Source organism: Chionomys nivalis, chromosome 13 (assembly GCF_950005125.1).
Source record: "Chionomys nivalis chromosome 13, mChiNiv1.1, whole genome shotgun sequence".
Taxonomy (NCBI): domain Eukaryota; kingdom Metazoa; phylum Chordata; class Mammalia; order Rodentia; family Cricetidae; genus Chionomys; species Chionomys nivalis.
In genome coordinates this window covers 34,964,867-34,979,040 of record NC_080098.1, presented here as the reverse complement: position 1 = coordinate 34,979,040, position 14,174 = coordinate 34,964,867, and the positions used below count along the sequence as shown (strand labels likewise).

At 47.3% G+C, this 14,174-nt stretch overlaps 1 pseudogene; it reads right to left on the bottom strand.

Moving 5' to 3' along the window:
* Positions 1 to 263: 263 nt before the first annotated feature.
* LOC130886132 (60S ribosomal protein L7-like) lies at positions 264 to 13,662 on the bottom strand (annotated as a pseudogene).
* Positions 13,663 to 14,174: the final 512 nt, after the last annotated feature.

The window sequence follows — 14,174 nt, the reverse complement described above, 5'->3', positions numbered from 1 at the left end:
GGGGGGTTGAGACAGGGTTTTTCTGTGTAAAGTTCTGACTGTCCTGGAACTCACTCTGTAGACCAGGCTGGCCTCCAACTCAGAGATCTGCCTGCCACTGCCTCCTGAGTGCTGGGATTAAAGGTATATGCCACTAGCACCTGGTTTGATTTGTGTTTTCTTAATGATACAAGGTGTCCTTTTTTTCCTTTTTCTTTTTCTTTTTTTCACCAAGAAATCCCTGTTTATTAACTGACTAGATATAAAAGTACCATAGGTGACGCTTAGTTGGTCTGTCTAATCCTGCTTGTCTGGGCTTCCATGTTGCCAGCATCTCTACCTTCCACAAAATGAGTCGTCTTTTTCCTTCACTCTACCTTGTGGAGAAGATAAGAATTTCACAGATAACTTCAGGAAGTTATTCACTTCCTTGGGGCATTTTCTGACTGTATGGATCCCGTCTCATCTGTAATCATTCATGCAGATGACGCCACATTTACTAAGAGATTGAGCAATGAAGGCAATCTGCGGAGGCAGTTTGCTTCTTACCGCTTGCCGTAGCCGCACTTGTAGATGAGCCCATTTGCTGAATTCACATTGGGGTACCCTATGCAAAGCTGTGTGACAAACTTCTCCTGGGAGAGATGCAACACACACGTCGACTCAGCCCAGAGAGGCAGATCATAGTGTAGATACCACCAAAGTCCAGCTTGGTAAACCAATGAGTTTTATTAGGCTTACTTAACGGGAATATGGAAGTCTTGGGGTTTCTATTGCTGTGATGATACACCATGACCATGACAACTCTGATAAAGGAAGGCATTTAATTAGGGCTTGTTTACACTCTGAGGTTTAGTCCTATATCGTTATTGTGAGAAGCATGGTAGTATGTAGGTGCTAGGGAGGTAGCTGACAGTTCTACCTACACATTGGCAGGCAGCAGGAAGAGACTGAGACATTGGGCCTGGCTTGAGCATTTGAAACTTCAAAGCCCATGCCCAGTGACACACATCCTCCAACAAGGCCACACTTACCCAAAGGCCACACCTCTTAATAGTGCCACTCCTGGTGACCAAGCATTGAAATCTATGAGCCCATGGAGGTCATTCTTGTTCAAACCACCACAGTGGGTGAGGTGTTTCTTAAAGTAACAGAACTTAAAGACAGCTTTTATAAAAGATTTATTTATTATGTGTACAGCATTCCTTCCATGTGTGCCCGCATTTCCAGAAGGGGGCGCCAGGTCTCATTATAGATGACTGTGAGCCACCATGTGGTTGCTGGAATTGAACTCAGGACCTCTGGAAGAACAGTCAGTGCTCTTAACCACTGAGCCATCTCTCCAGCCTCTTAAAGACAGCTTTATCACCAAAGCCCACCCCAGTATGAGTGACATCTCACAGAAGGTGGGAACCTGGGGCATGCAACAGGCAGTTCAGCAGGTTGAAGAGGGTCCTTTCAAAGTGACTCTGGTCTAAACTCTTCCAGGCAGTTTGCCAGGTTTCTGCTTGGTCCAGGCCTGGTTTCAGAGTCTTCTTTGCAGTTTGGTTTGTCTTTTAGGCACTCTCAATTTTTATTGCTTACTCTAACAGGGAAGGGCCTAGTGAATCTGGTCAGTTTCAGGGACTTCCTGAAGCTGCCTTGAATTGTTTACATTTCTGTTTAAGGAGCTTCCCTGAAGGATGAAATGTTTCAATATGGAGGAAACTGTTGTGTAGCAAATGCAACAATACCCAGGCTATTCATTGAAGCCTGGTTGAGCTTAACAAAGGTGCAATTGAAGATCTAGCACAGAGAAGCTGTAGTACCTTGTGGCTTACACCAAGGGCATCTCGGATTCTGATGCCAAACGCCAAGTTCACTTTTGCAGGTACATAGAAGTTCCCAGCTTTCCTTGCCATTCCAGCTATTCAGATCTCAGTCCTGTACATCTGCCTATAGATTTCCCTGTGACAGTGCTTTGCGCTTTCGTAGAGAAGTGGTGAAGAAGGTCCTTCAGTCCATGTGTTGCTTTCATTGGTTAATGAATAAGGAAACTGCCTTGGCCTAGTTGATAGGGCAGAATTTAGGTAGGCGGGGAAGACAGAATTGAATGCTGGGAGGAAGAAAGGCAGAGTAGGAGAGAGATACCATGGATCCCTGGTAAGCCACTGCCACGTGGCGATACACAGATTAATAGAAATGGGTTAAATTAGCCGGGCGGTGGTGGCACACGCCTTTAATCCCAGAGGCAGGTGGATCTTTGTGAGTTCGAGGCCAGCCTGGTCTACAAGAGGTAGTTCCAGGACAGGCTCCAAAGCTACAGACAAGAAAGAAAGAAGGAAGGAAGGAAGGAAGGAAGGAAGGAAGGAAGGAAGGAAGGAAGGAAGGAAGGAAGGAAGGAAGGAAAGAAGAAACGGGTTGAATTAAGATGTAAGAATTAGCCAATAAGAAACCAGGGCTAGCTGGGTGGTGGTGGCACACGCCTTTAATCCCAGCACTCGGGAGGCAGAGGCAGGCGGATCTCTGTGAGTTCAAGGCCAGCCTGGTCTACAAAAGCTAGTTCCAGGACAGGCACCCAAAACTACAAAGAAACCCTGTCTCAAAAATAAAAAAAAGAAAAGAAAAGGAAAGAAACCAGAGCTTGATTTAATTAACACAGTTTCTGTGTGGTTATTTTGGGGCTAAGCTAGTCAGGCAGCCGGGACAAACAAGTGGCCCTCCTTGCCACAGAGAAGCTTCTGAAGCATCTTTAGGCCAAACTTCTTCCAAAGGTGCTTTCCCCTGAACTCTGCAAAATCTCATCACTTTTTCTTAAGGGTTTCTGGCACAGCAGCAGAAACCTTCCTTCCCTTCTCCGGCACAGCCTCCAGGGTCCCCACTGGAGAAGGAGCTGTCAGGGATCTTTCCACGTGGATTTGCGCACATGCTGCTAGCTGACCCTTCTCTCTGTGCACTAAGGCAAGTGTGCCTCAACTTAGACTTACAATAGAGCATCATTCCCATAAGCCCATGGAAAGATGAGAATTTTGTAAGCTGAAAATGCATGCAACCCACTAACCCACTGAACTGACTGTTAGTGCTGGAGAGTGTTCCATGGTTTCCTGGAAGTCTTGGGGTGACTCTCACCCAGTGTTGCTGGCCCAGGATAAAAGTTTGGAACGTGAAACATGGCTGCCTGTCACTTTCGCATAATTAGAAAGTCAGAATGTCACACCAGGCCATCAGAAGTCCTGACCTTCTGTATTTGTAAGGGAGGGGAAGAAGTCAAGTTAAAAACTCAAGTATTTGGTGGATGGAGAGTGTGGCTCAGTGTTCGAGTATTTGCTTAACATGCAGAAGATTCTGAGTTCACACTGCTTTAAGAAGTGCAAGGAAACAAATTTTTAATTTAACTGTCCATGTTTTGCAGAGAGCAGATTTGATACATTCTTCAGTAGAGATGTTAGTGTTTGAGTAGTGCATCTGTATTTGTGCTTATGTGTGTGGGGGGTACACATGTCTATATATGTGTGCCTTCCTTCTAGGTGAAGGCCAAAGATCAACCTCAGGGGTGCTTCCTCAGGAGCTTTCACCAGTTTTGGGGCAGTCTCTTTCACTGGAACCTGGAGCTACTGATTAGACCAGACCAGCTGACCAGTGAGTTCCAGGGACCTGCTCCTCCCTGCCAGTCTAGTGCTGGGATTGCAAATGCAGGTCACTATGCCCGGCTTTTCCACATGTTCTGGAGACCAAGCTCAGATCCTTGTACCTGCTAGGCAAGCACTTTACCAACTCAAAATATCTCCCCAGACCCTTCGTGTGTGTGTGTATGCATATATACATGTGTGTATACATATATATGTGTATGCATGTATGTGTGTATGCATATATATGTGAGTGTGTTTGTGTGTGTATGCATGTATGTGTGTGGTGTGTGTATGCATATGCATACTGAGGCAGGGTTAGCATGGATGACTACATGGTCTAAGTGACCCCCTACTCAGAGCTTGCCATTCTTCTGTCTCAGGTTCTCGAGTTGGGATCACAGGTCTGCACCTCTTCCAGGATCTAAATAATACTTCATTAAAATTATCTTTTCTACATTTCTCTTATAAAAAGGTTTTCAGAATTGACTCTGTGTTAAAGATCAGAATTCAATTTACCGTTTATTGGTTGCCCAAATGATGAAAAACCATAAAATTCCAGCAGATGGCGCCAAGATCCACCTTTCACACAATCCCAGACCCACCTTTGAGAAAACAAAGATTCTTCACCCACACGAGCTGTGCCACTGAAGAAAATTCTGATAAAATGGTCTTTTAAAAAAAAAAGTCACGGCCGGGCGGTGGTGGCGCACGCCTTTAATCCCAGCACTCGGGAGGCAGAGACAGGCGGATCTCTGTGAGTTCAAGACCAGCCTGGTCTACAAGAGCTAGTTCCAGGACAGGCACCAAAACCACAGAGAAACCCTGTCTTGAAAACAAAAAACAAACAAACAAAAAGTCACAAAAGTTGTAGTTCTAAGAAACATAACCAGAAGTTAGATGGCCCTGTAGAGGGGCCTCACATCCACCACCTGCCTTGCTCCCATAGAAAAAACAGCCCAAACCTTCGGGACACTTAGGCTGGCTTTACCAGACTGTGGCAGCTGAAGTCCTTGGCCCCCTAAGGCTCCCTGGCTCCATTAGGCCCACAGCTCCATTCCAAACTTCCACCAGGATCCAGATGTAGAGATAGGAGAGGGTGTGGCCTGTCAGGTTGGAAGGGCTCCCCAAATCCAGGAGTGGAGGACTGGTAATCAAGGGAACCAGAAACTGAGACAGCTAAATAAATAGCCGTGTCATCCTTCCTACAGTGTTCCCTGAATACATTGTCACCTCAGTGTAAAAACTGTACATTAGGTGGGTCCTGCCTTTCAGGAAAATTAAGGCCCAGGGGAAACCTGTGACCCTTGGAATATTCAGGGGAGAAACTGGCAGACTGGCAACCTTTGTTAGCAAGATTGCCACCCCGTGCCCAGAGCAGAAGATCAAACGTTCACCAGCCCCTACCCCCATTCCTCCTCGGCACACACCTCTAAAGTCAGGACAGGGAGGACAGTGCCCTACGGTTGTGTTCAAGGTCGTGCTCTCTTTGACGTTCTCTGAGGAGGGTCTTTGAAGGTGGTGCTCAGAGTCTGGTTCCAGCTGGAGATGTGTTTGTCTGAGCTGCTGTTGTGGAATGCTGTCCTCTGGCCTTAACACAGCCACGGCTTTCTGGAACTCACAGCAGGTGTGATTATCCCTGTGACACCGAAAAGAGACCTTCCCATTAACATTCCATCCTGGAGAGGAGGTGAGAGGCCTCACCTGCCCCACACCTCCCTGAGGACTTACGTAGTTAATGGTTGCCCGGAGGGAGAGACATTCTTGGGTGGTATTGCCTCTTCTAAGTTGCTCACACTACTGTAAGTAACCTCTGGCCCATCCTCCTTTAAGTTAGCCCTAATTAAACTCACTGATTTCACCAAGCTAGACTTGAGTGGAAGTGTTTCTTTGGTCTGGTGCTGATGGCCTACTGGGATAACAGGCGTTTGTTTGTCTTTAGGGCTAAGCTCAGGAAACATCAGCCCAGATGTAAGCAAGCTGCAGCTCCTACCCTGATGTAAAGCGCTTTTCCAGACACTGTGCTTTCACGCCATGATGGGCTGCTCTTTTTTTTTTTTTTAAAGATTTATTTATTTATTATGTATACAACATTCTGCCTCGATGTATGCCCGCACGCCAGAGGAGGGCGCCAGATCTCAGCACAGATGGTTGTGAGCCACCATGTGGTCGCTGGGAATTGAACTCAGGACCTCTGGAAGAGCAGTCAGTGCCCTTAACCTCTGAGCCATCTCTCCAGCCCTGGGCTGCTCTTTTTGAACCTTGAGCCAAGAAGTAGCTTCTGTCTGGTAAAAGCCAACTATACACCAAGACAACGGAGTGTCTGAAACCTGCTGCACAGTGAGGAGGCCTTGTGAATCCAAATTTGATGGGAAATCCACAAGATGGTTTCTTTAAAAAAAAAAAAAGTCTCTCTCTCTCTCTGTGTGTGTGTGTGTGTGTGTGTGTGTGTGTGTGTGTGTAGCCCTGACTGTCCTGGAGTTCACTACATAGACCAGGCTGACCTCGAACTCGGAGATCTGCCTGTGTCTGCCTCCCAATGGTTAGGATTAAAAGTGTCAGCCACTTCACCTGGCAAGACACGATTCTTTCTTTCTTTTTTGCTTTGTTAAAAATTGTTTTTATTGAGCTATATATTTTTCTTCACACCCCTCCCTTCTTTCCCCTCCCATGATCCCCATGCTCCCAATTTGCTCAGGAGATCTTGTCTTTCTCTACTTCCCTTGTAGATTAGATCCATGCATATCTGAGGGTCCTTTCTGTTAAGACACGATTCTTATTTGCTCATTTGTCCATTCACTTGCTAATGTCTATTAATATTTCCTTTGTAGCTAGACCCTGTGGTGTTAGCCGGTTAGTCCTGAAGGGGAGAGGAGAAGGAGGGCGGGCTTCAGAGCAAGCACAGATGTATGCAAGAAGCCTAGACTATAAACTGAACATAATCCTGTGCCCCTGGTCACTATCCCTGGACTGTCTCTCAGGAGACGTATAGACTCAGAAGGTGCAAGCCAAGTGATCTAGCAGAAGGGCCCAGCTTACATGGGAGTATCTGCTTCAATATGATGACTCCCAAATGCCCAGAGCACATTGAAGATCCTGCTCTGATTCTTTGGACCTGTACAAGATTAGCAAAGGTTTATCCTAATTTCAGACCCACTTCTGAGAATGCATTTTTCGGAGCTGTGCTGGGTAGTGGGCCCCTGTTCTCTGGTATTATGTTTTCAAAACATACAGAAGAGAGAAGAAAAGACTTCCCTGGGAAGGAAAATTAACTGAATGTTTCACCTCTCCTATTAAGTTTGGCAAGAGTGACTATTCTAGAATAAACAGATCTTCTACTAATCACTGAAAAAAAGAAAGAAAAGAGAAAAACATCTTTTAGACTCAAAAGTTCTTAGGCAACAAGCCCTTTTCCTACAGGGAAAGCTAGCGTATTTTTCTCTTCCTCCATCTTTTCCAATCTAAACACACCCAGGAGCCTGAGTGGGTGGCACATTCCTATAATCTCAGAACTGAGGAGATAGAGGTAAATGCTTAGGAGCTCAAGGTCACCCATAAGGAGTTCAAGGTCAGCCTGGGCTTCATGATGCTGTCTTAAGAAAAAAAAATCCTCACATTTGCATTGTGAAATAGACTGCAACTAAGATTATTCCTTGACTGAAGCCCATGGCTCATAAAACCAAGACAAGAAAACTATTCCTGTAATGTTGAGTTAGATGTCTAAAAAGTAATATACATTTTATGTATGTGTATAAATCTGGAGAAAATGAGTTAAGATATTTGTGAGTGATATCTCTAGATGCTAGTGCTGATAATTTTACTTTTCTTTCTTGACCACGTGCATTCCCAGTACTAAATACTGAGTCTCAGGGTGTTGGAATTCAAAGACCCTTTGGTGGGAAGGCATTTCTTTCATAGATAGGCTGTGTATGCTAATGGCAAGCAAGGGACCCAGTCCAGGAGTTGAACACACTTGTACATTTCCTTTGCAAATATATTTGAATTACAAATATAACTAAATTTAATGACTCTGGAGCTCAGGATCTGCCTTTGACCAGCAAGAGCTCAAGACTTGATGTTGACATAAAGAGGGGAGGAGGTGACAGGCTGTGGTGGCATACACCTTTAATTGGAACACTGGGAAGGCAGAGGTGGGTGGAACTCTGTAAGTTTGAGGCCAGCCAAGCCTATGTAGTGAATGTCAGGCCTGCCAGGGCTCATAGTGAAACCCTGTCTTTACAAAGTCAGGAGGAGGCTGGGCGTGGTATGCCGCCATGTTTTTAAGCCTTTAATCCCAGCATGTGAGGAGGCAGAGGCAGGTGCATCTCTGTGATTTTGAGGCCAGCCTGGTCTACAGAGCAAGTTCCAGGACAGCTAAAGCTGTTACGCAGAGAAACCTTATCTTGAAAAAAATGTCAGGGGGAGAGGAGAGAGAGGGAAGAAAGAGGAGAAAGGGGGAGGACAAAAGGGAAAAAGGAGAAGAAAGAAGAGGAAAAGGGAGGGAAGGAGAGAGATTGAAGAGGAAAGAAAAGTAGTAAAGACTAGGGAAGTGGGTGGGAAGAGTAAGAAGGAAGAGAAGAGAGGAAGGAGGAAAATGGAGAGAGCAGAGAAGTGTGTGAGAGAGAGAGAGAAAGAGGGAGTAGATAGATAGATAGATAGATAGATAGATAGATAGATAGATAGACAGACAGACAGACAGACAGATAGACAGATAGACAGATAGACAGAGATAGACAGACAGACAATGAGAGAGGGAGGAAAGGGGCTTCCTTCACAAGTGACTTTGATTTCACCTAAATACTGATTATTTAGACAAGACTGTTAATTCAAGTTGGCTATGACTTCCAGGGTAGCTTACCCTGGAGCCCCCAGGGAGGCCCACAGAATGCCATTCTGCTGAACTATGGGTCAGTGCCAACATCCTATCTCCTACATGCCATAGTGTAGGATCTACCTACATCCCTTTCTTGCAACATTGAAGTCATGACGGGGAGAAAGAAAAGATTTACAAACTAAGAAACTGACGTCAAATGTCCCCAAGCTGGCCCCAGGGAGCTGGCTGGACACCAAAGGGCACTTTAGGTGGCATCTCTCAGTGGATCATTGTGAGATGAAGAGCATTTGGGACCAACCTTTCTGTCCATGGCTGTGTGTCTTTGGGGTGCACTTCTAACCTCTCAAAGCCTCCTCTAACCACGTACATCAGGGGAACAGAATGATAAACTGCAGGACGTAATGAGGAATTGATGTATTTGCTTGTTTGTTAAATATTCCTTGGGGCTGTTTAATTCCAACTCCCTACCTTACCTTGATTTTGTACCCTCTGACCGCAGAGTAATTCTGGTTAGTGTTACTCTTGGGGAGAATAGAAACAGGAGACCGAGCCCTTGACTCTGAGACCTTCCAGTGTCCTTAGTTTATCACGCTTTAGGCTAATGTTTACTGAACCCCAACAAGCACACATGGTTATAATCCCGCTTGCTCTTCTGACATCATCTACCCTAACTTATCATACTAACAAACAACCAGTAAGCCAATGCCTGCCTGCATGCCCTCCTTCCCTCCCTCCCTCCCTCTTTCCTTCCTTCCTTCCTTCCTTCCTTCCTTCCTTCCTTCCTTCCTTCCTTCCTTCCTTCCTTCCTTCCTCTTCTTTGTCCTCCTCCTTTTCACCCCACCATCTTGGTCCTCACAATGGAACCCAGGTCCTTACACATGCTAGGCAAGTGCCCTATCTCTAAGCCACATCCTTAAGGTCCACTCAGCAGAGATTGGCCCAGAATCCATTCAAATCCCGTGTGTCCTCGGCCTCAAGCCACCCTCCCACCTCCTGCGCATTAGGATCACATGTGTGAGCCACCACATGGGTGTTGTCAATCAAACCCCATCCTCTACAAAAGCCAACTAGTGCTCTTAACCACTGAACCATCTCTCTAGCCCCGTTGTTAAAATTTTAAAAAGATTTTTAAGCATGTGTGTATTGTCTGCCTGCCTGCCTATCGGGAGTTATAATTATCCCATAGTCTCAGAGCTGGCCATGGTGGCCAGTGTATGTACTGCATCTAAGTAGTACACACACACACCGCCTGGAACAGCCATTCCTTCAGCTCCCACAGGTCCCATGGTGTGCACAGAAATGGCGTTTTCAGTCTAGCACTTGGTCCCTTACAGCCTGCTGTTGTGGGGTCAAGGGTCATGGAGCCAGAACCCAGACCAGAGCAACCTCTCATAGCTACAATGCCTTTGCTAAGTGGTCACCAGGAACTGTCCTTACCCAAGCAGAACAGAGCTGGCTGCTGCTGGTCCCAGCCCCCACCCCCATCCACCTCATGGGGCTGAACAGAGTCCAGCATCTGGTTGTACATTAAAGGACAACAGGCCAGTTCCTAGGGCAGTGGGGACAGTGGGGAACTACAGCTTGGAAAGCTGCCAGCTCTGGGGGCCACAGGAACAGGCATGGCCTCATCCAGGTTTAATGGGCTGGTGATTACAACAGGCAGCATTGCCCAGTGGCCCAGACTTAGACACAGGGTGTGCTAGGCCAGTTCTGCTGTCTGGGAGCTGGGTATCGTTGGGTGAGGGCCTCTAACTTCTCAGACCTTCCTCTAACCATCTGTGAGCCAGGAGAGCAAGACAGTAAAGTAAGGGGATATAGGGAACACTGTGACGAATTTCATTCTTTTTTATTATTATTATTATTATTATTATTATTATTATTTGGTTTTTCGAAACAGGGTTTCTCTGTGGCTTTGGAGCCTGTCCTGGAACTAGCTCTGTAGACCAGGCTGGTCTCGAACTCACAGAGATCCGCCTGCCTCTGCCTCCCGAGTGCTGGGATTAAAGGCGTGCGCCACCACCGCCCGGCTGATGAATTTCATTCTAAGACCTGAAAAAATAACTGGTTTTAGCTGGGAGAGGTGGTGTAATCCTAGTACTTGGGAGGTAGAGGTGGGAGGATCAGGAGTTCAGGAGTTCAAGGTCATCTTTGGGGCAACATAGTTAGACCCTACCTCAACAAAACAAAGAACCCTTGCGAACAGCAGTTGGCTTTGAGCTGAGCATGGTAGTGCATACCTGGCGCCCCTGTACTGGAAAGCTGTGGCTGGAAGATGATGACTTCTAGCACAGCGTGAACCCCACAGGGAGATCCTGAAAGAGAAAATGGTTTTAGTGTGCTCGCTTGCTCATTCTGTTCTCCTGTAGTTATTTCATTCTACGCCTAAGCTATCCCAGCTCTGACTGCCTGGGACACTGTTAGCTCACTACCAGACCTCTCTGCGGCTGCTCTCTTCAAACCCTTCCTTCCTGTCTTCCTCGTGTGTGTGTGTGTGTGTGTGTGTGTGTGTGTGTGTGTGTACACGCGCTTACACTCATGAAGGTATGTGAAGGCAAGAGGTTGATGAAAGGTATCATCCCCAACTGCCCTACACCTTGAGACAGGACCTCCCACTGAACCTGAAGATCACCAGCTAGGCTAGACTGGCTGGTCTGTAAGCACCCAGGATGTCCCTGTCTCCAACTACACAGCTCTGGGATTACTGCCATGCTGGGCTCTTCACATGGGTGCCTGGGATCAGACTTGGGTCCTCAAGCTCGTGTGACAAGTGGTGTATGGGATACCTCTCCAGTCCCCACACTCTTCATCCTTCCATACCGCTTCCTGCTTGTCCTTGGAGCCTCCTTACCTCTCGCTCCATCCTGGGACACCCAGCCCTGAAGCTGCCAGCCCTCAAGTGACTGTCATGTCATAGCCATTGTGTCCTAGAGTGCTGTCTTAGTTAGGATTTCTGTTGCTGCAAAGAGACACCATGACCGTGGAAATTCTTATAAAGGAAAACACTTAATGGGGGTGGCTTACAGTTCAGAGGTTTAGTCCATTACTGTCATGGTGGGAAGCATGGCAGCATACAGGCAGGCATGGTGCTGAGAGTTCTACATCTTGACTCACAGGCAGCAGGAAGTGGTCTAAGACACTGGGTGGTATCTTGAGCACATGAGACCTCAAAGCCTTCTTCAACAGTGACACACTTCCTCCACTAAGACCATGCCTACTCCAACAAAGCCACTCCCGCCACTCCCTTTGGGGGCCATTTTCTTTCAAACCACCACATGGTTTTACCATAACAGAGAGCTGGACAAGAGGAACACAGACCCAAATCCACTCATTACCACTAATGCAACAATTGCTCGAAGCTCTCAGTCTCCCCACCGAACCATGTTCTTGCCACTGTGACTCTCCTAATAACTGACCGTGTCAGGAGAAAAACTATTTTCCCTTTTTCCCTTATAGCTCTTAGTTTGGGTGGATCCCATAACATAAAAGAGATCAACAAGTAAAGAATGAAGAAGTGGCCCCCTGGTTAGTTATCCAAGATCCACAGGAGCTACCCAGAGAACTGAGTAAAACTCATTGCTTCTAAAACCAAGAAGGAGCAGCATACAGCGTATGGGAACGTCTGGGACTGGGGATGGCTCAGAGTGGGGAGACACCCAGGAAAAGTACACAAGTGGACTTGCTAACAGAGTCAAGTAGGAACTTCCTCTGATAAGACTCAGTCACCCTTTCCTGTCCACTGATGTTCTCACCCATGTGGCTTTGTTTCTAGACTCAAATGTTTTTACAAAAGACTTCCTCTGTGGGCTAGCCCTATGCCTGAAGTTTGCTTAATAGTTCTTATTCCATGGGTTGTATCTAGATGATATAATCTGCTGTACCTGGGACCTTGTACTGTGGGCACTATCCTGGAGGCACACATATCCGAGGTCAATCATTTTCATAGATGCTGAGGTTCACTGGAGTGCAGGCTTGGGGTTCTTACAGGCTTGCAGCAAACCAGAGATAGTTCTTGTCTGTTGTACCTGTGCCTAGAGCCAGCTACTTCTTGTTCTTCCCTTGTGGACCCTGTTATGGTTTAAGTAAAATGCTGCAGGTCCCTGAGTGGCGGCAGCGGGCAGCAGGCCATGAGAATACACCACAGGCCCCCAAAAGGTGGCAGACAGCAGGTGCTGAGGCCATGGTAGGCCATGAAGGCAGCCCGGTCCCGGGCAGGAAGCCATGTGGCAGGTGACAGACGGAGACGGATAGGCACACCATACAGAGTGAAGTTGAATGTTTACTTAGTGGGTTATGTAAGGGAAGAAGAGGAGGGGGAAGAGACAGAGAGAGAGAGACAGAGAGGGAAGAAGTCAGGAGAAGGGAGATATAGAAGCTGCCTCTTCAAGAGGCAGACAGAAAGGAAAGGACTCAGGCTGGAAGCTGAAGATCAGCTTGCCTCAGCAGACAAGGGAGGAAGTGGGTGTGGCTTGTCTCTTAAAGGGACAGAGCAGACCATTACAGACCCCACTGCTTCCAGAAGTCTCTCTGACTCAGCACGCCTCCTCCCTTCACCCATGGGGCACAGCAAGTGGCCTCTGGCTCCCACCTAGTAAGGGACTCTTGCTGACCCAGCAGCCAAGCCATGGTGAGGCGGCCTCCTGTATTAAAGGTCACCCCTGAAGCCACAGGGTGATTTTGTTTTCTTTTTTCCTGGTTCCTGAGACAGAGCCTCCTGTAGTCCAGGTTGGCCTCAGACTTGCTACATAGTTTAGGCTGTCCTTGAACTTTTGACCCTCCTGCTGTCACCTCCTGATTGCTAAGATTATGGGCCTTCCTTGTTACACCTAGCTTGGCTTTGAGTTCTTACCATGGGTAGAGGGAACACTCACCCCTTGACCCCTGTATTGCCTCCTAACTCCCAGACCTCCACTTCTGAAAAAAAGCCCATGGCTTCCCAGGTGCCTTCCTTCCCAGTCTAACAACTTCTTTGACTGAATTACTTATGGAAAAAAACCCATGCTATTCTTTTTTGGAATGGGATCCCTCATCATGTTCCTGTATTGAAGGTACAGCCAGTAAGCCCTTACTTCAGGCTGGACCACTGCATCCTTGAGGATACTTGAGAGCTTGTTTGGAGGTTCTAGCAGCTACTCACCTACCCTTGGCCAACGACTGGTCCTCCTCTGTGGTGAAGGTCATCCACTCTGACTGAGTGCGCCACTCTGGAGTGGACACACTTGGAGTTAGGGAGGAAAGGGGCACCATTAGCCCGATCATTAGTATTGATCCTGGCAATCAATGGGGTGTCAAGTGTTGCAGCCAGATGGCCTTTACATCTTAAGTTCTTGCTGTAGTCTGGAAGGGTTAGTCCATCCTGAGGACATCTATCAGATTCTACCCCTGGAGCCCTGGGGTGGCGCATGCTCCCCTCAGCTCGCCTCCTCTCCCTCCCTTCCTTGTCCTCAGATGAAGCAAACTGGGCGCTCCCTGGCCTGTGGGCTGAGAGGTCACTCTCCTTCAAAAGCACAAAGCCCTCACTGTGCTCTGTACCAAAGGAAAATGTAAATGGAGTCCCGGGTGTGACCGGTCCCTGGGGCCCCAGAGCTGGCCTGCCCTTGTTTTCTTTTTCAGAGGGCTGAACTGTGAGGGTCATACTTACTTACATACTTACAACTGTAGTATGTGAGCGTGTGAGCATAGTCATACGCTGGCTTATGAGTATTATCAACCCAAAGGGCAGGACACTCACCACTGCCCAAGGTAACCGGAGATACCCT